A 4,392-nucleotide genomic window follows, 5' to 3' on the forward strand; every position below is an offset into this window, starting at 1 on the left:
TCTCTCTCTCTCTCTCTCTCTCTCTCTCTCTCTCTCTCTCTCTCTCTCTCTCTCTCTCTCTCTCTCTCTTTCTCTCTCTCTCTTCCTTCCGATTTTTCGTCTTCACGCACGCACGGCTGCTTAACGAGCGGGCGCGTCTCTCCGGCGACGGCGGCGTCGCCGTCGCCGTCGCGTATATCTCGCTGCGAAAAGCTGACTGGAAAATCATCCCATTAAGGCGCGTTTAGTCCGTCGCCGGTCGACGGCACGTAAAAATAACCGCCGGCAAATTGCGGGAGCGTGATGCGCTCGCGGCGACGGCGGCGGCGACGGCGACGGACCGGCGGGCGTAACCCCGCGCGTTACCACTGACAATGATAATTGGACTCGTCACGTTCCCCGCGCCGCCCGCCTGACGTCAACTTAGCGATTAATCGAGGAAAAATGTCCTCGGGCTCGACGGCGCGCTGCCCGGCCGATGTGGGTACGAGGCGACTTGCGCGAGGCACCTCGTCCGCGGAATTAATTTCTTGGCCGATCATACGCGTCGCTCATAAACGACACGCAGACGAGGAGGTCCGCTCATCCTCCGCCCGCGGAGAGTCCAGCCTTCACCTTCGCGCCGCCGACGCAGACGCGTTCACGTTGAGACGCGCCATCGCGCCTGTAAATCTCATCACCGCAAATTAACATCATCGGCCGGTATTATTGCGCCTTTGTAAGTATCGTTAATCGCTTTTATATTCCCCCCCCCCCTTTCCCTCGTTTAATGGTTCCGTTTCTCTCTCTCTCTCTCTCTCTCTCTCTCTCTCTCTCTCTCTTTCTCTTTCTCTCTCGTCATCTCGGGGACGCGCCGCGCGCCGCGGCGGATTAGATCCCGAGCGTGCAACATGCGTCGAGCTCGTAGCCAACGTTCAATCACTCGGTGAGGCGACGGCGGAGAAGAATTACGGCAAGGGACGTCGCTGCTAAAACGTCCGAAACGTATCGTTTCGAACTTTCGTCCCCTTTTGTTCGCTTCTTTTTCGCGAGTTCCTCGACTTCGTGGCCGTCGGAGCGCGACCGACGCTACCCGCTCGCTAAAATGATAACGATCTGTTTATACAGCATTCAAGACGATTCTCTTCTCCCGCATTCCCGTCTAATTTCCAGCGCGAGCGACCCGGCTAAAACAAGTATCCGGTGGCTGATTATCCTCCCGTAACCATAACACGCATATCATATTGAAAACTCGTTCGCCCAAGGCCCCAGAAGGAGGAAGGGAAAAAGAAGCGAACGCGCGAGTCTTCCCCCTCCCCTCTCTTTTTCTTTCTGTCTCTCTCTTTCTCTCTCGAGGAGGGAAGAAGGCGAACAAGAGCACAACGAGGCACCGCGATGAAGAAGCCGATGCAGTCATGGTCCGATAAGCGAGTATCTATGCTGAGCTGGACGAGGGGGCGGGGAGGGAGACACTTTGCGCGCTCTCGGCTATCTCCCGTCTAAATATAGCTCGGGAGGATTCTAAAACTATGTGCGTTGCGTGTATCCTAGTTACCCCAAGTACCCTCCTTGCACGCCGCAACCTTGTCCCCCTCCCCCTCACCCCGTCCCCACGCGATCGTCATCGGACTCCGTGGAAAATCGCCGATCGGGTTTTACTCTCTCGCTGCGAGGAGCAGCAGAGCTCTAATCGCCAAGCACGTCGCCGGATTATTATTATTCCCTCTCGTCTAGCGATTACGGCGAAATATCGGTTATTTTTGTTCACCTTGTCTCTTTCTCTTTCCCAATCAAGTCCCTTGTCTGCCGTTGGACGGACATGACGACGTCGCTTCTCGTGCACATTCGATAACAGAGCGAGCCACGCGCGATCTCCGCGAAACGAGCGCGCGGGGCGGGGGAAAAAAAAAAGATCGGATCCTCCCGATTAAAGCCCGCTCCCGTCGTCGTCGTCGTCGTCGTCGTCGTCGATCGTCAACGCGCGCGAGGAAAACTCGATCTTTTATCTCGCGACTCGCCTCATCCGCGCCTCATCCAGAGACGCGGCAAAAAACGCGATGGAGGGAAGCTTCAACCGACGCACGCTGTCCCTCGCACGCTGCCCCGCGTGTCCGAGCTATTATGGTAAGCGAGCGTCATAGTTTATTGCACCTAATAACACGCGGTAAAAAGTAGCCGGACGAGATTCGCTCGCTCGCATCTTCGCTTTCTCGAGCCGCAGCGCGAACGACGCGACGGACGGGCGCTACGAATATACGCGGCGACCTCGCGTATCGCCGATCGATTAACGCATCGCGCGAGTCGCGCGCGCGATCGCGCAACCCGATGATGAGTCGTTCCCCGCGGGATCAAGTGGGACGTCCGTGCGAGGCGAGATAATTATTTTATGGCGGCGGGTTCCGCGATGGGATTAGACAGCGGCTGACTGTATAATCACAGTTATTCGGGCTCGGGTGTTCGTGAGCGGATCCAGATTACAGCGTCGGAGACGCGGCATCGTCGGGGATGAGATTTTACGCTCGGGAGATGATCTCGAGGCGTCTAACGAACGTGACGTGTTCACTTGCTCCGTTCGCTCGTGTTAGGACACGTCGGAGACCCCCGTTCGCTCGTTATGGGTTTATAGCGACAGAATGATTTTCCGCGCGGCGGAGGATTGATACTGTCTAATCCTATCGCGATTCCACGTCGGAACCAACGTCGATTAAGCGCCACAATTTTGACGTGGCGGCGAGTTTGCGAGGGATTAAATACAAAAATATTCAACAAAGTAGAGAAGAATTGCAAAGATATTAATACACCGAGAAGAGAAAGTTGTTAATTTGACTAAATTTTTCAACTTAAATTTCTTTTTCGTGTATTTAAGTTAATTACATAAATATTTGAACTGAAAAAATTCAAGTTAACATTTTTTTTTTTCATAATTAGTGTATCAAAAGAACACAATTCCGAAGCATTCAATAATTTTTAAAAATTAAATTAATTAAGATAATAATTATTATTATACGAATCATTAAATAAATGTAATATTTTATTTGTATGTAAATTAAGTTTACATGAAATAATACAAAAATATTGCAAGATTTTATTTTATAATAAAAGTTAATAAGCTAAAATATGTATTTTAAAGCAATAATGGGTCTTAAATAAATGAGAATTGAATGTATATAAATATCAGCTTAAAAATTTGATTAAGATGAAGAAGGGCATAATTTTTCTTCAAATATTCTTGGCACTCTACATAATTATTTGATACACCAACTAAATTATTTTCAGTTTTATATCCGTGGGTGTAAAATTTTTAGACACCTCGGCAAAATCATTCCTCTCTCTGTAAAGAGTGCTTTGTCAAATGTTTCGCTGCTAATCGCGAATAATTGCGAGGCTCGGCCAAGGTGAGTAGCTTCGCGCGGACGCAAGAAATGCGTCACTTTGTCGTCAACCGTCGTCGATCGGCGAGCGGCTCTTCTCCACCGGCTTCAAATAAACGACCTCCTCGATTTTAAATAACGTGCCGAGGTGATTTACAATACGGCGTCCGCCGTATGTTAGCCAGGCCGCGGCCGGCAGGGCCGGGACAGGTTGCGGCGCGCTACGGATACGGTTAATATTCGTATGTAAGTTACGACGGTTTTCATCGGGCGCGCGCGCGCGCGGGGACAAGTTATTCACGTTTAAACCGCGTAATGTAATGGGCGCGTATTTAATGTATTCGTTGAGCCGCGCGGCGAATATATTATTTTTGTATACGCGCCGAGTGTCCCGCGAGCTCCGGTTTTCCCCCGCGCGTTTCGCACACGCGGGAATTATCAAGATGCACGTAGACCTTTAGTAATTAGAATACCGCTCTTGCTTCGCTGGTGCACGGCTGCTGCCTACACTCCGATTGGCGTCGTCACAATGAACGCCGCGCGATAAACCCGCACTCGTTAGCCGCGTTTATCGCGGCGTAACGGTACGGCAGATAGATTTTCGCGTCGTCCGTTCGATTACACGGCGGGTTCGGCCACGTCGTGTCCCGACGTTGTACCTACGAGATAACGAAACGCGCGTTGTATTCCGCCGCGTTCGCCATTCGTCGCCAATTATCTCCGAGACGGTAAATCACTCGCCGACACTCGCTATTTGTCAACGGCGCGGCTATCCCGGATAGCCGGTTCTCCCCCCCCCCCCCGCGCGCGCGCGACGAGCGGGAGAACGATAATCACTTATTTCGACGTGTCAACAGGTTGATAATTAATCGTTCCCGCCTGGCGGGTGGAGCGAGAAACGACGACGATGCCGCGTCGGCCGCTCTGTCATCGGCCGATCGGCCGATCGGTCCGGGAGGATGAAGAAACTGCACCGGTGCTTGATCGATTTCGAGAGCGAGGGGATAAAAACACAAAGTGCTGCGGCCGCACTCGCGAGCGTCGCGAGATGAAAAACCGTTTT

The sequence above is a fragment of the Monomorium pharaonis genome, chromosome 3 (assembly GCF_013373865.1).
Source record: "Monomorium pharaonis isolate MP-MQ-018 chromosome 3, ASM1337386v2, whole genome shotgun sequence".
NCBI classification, from domain to species: Eukaryota; Metazoa; Arthropoda; class Insecta; order Hymenoptera; family Formicidae; genus Monomorium; species Monomorium pharaonis.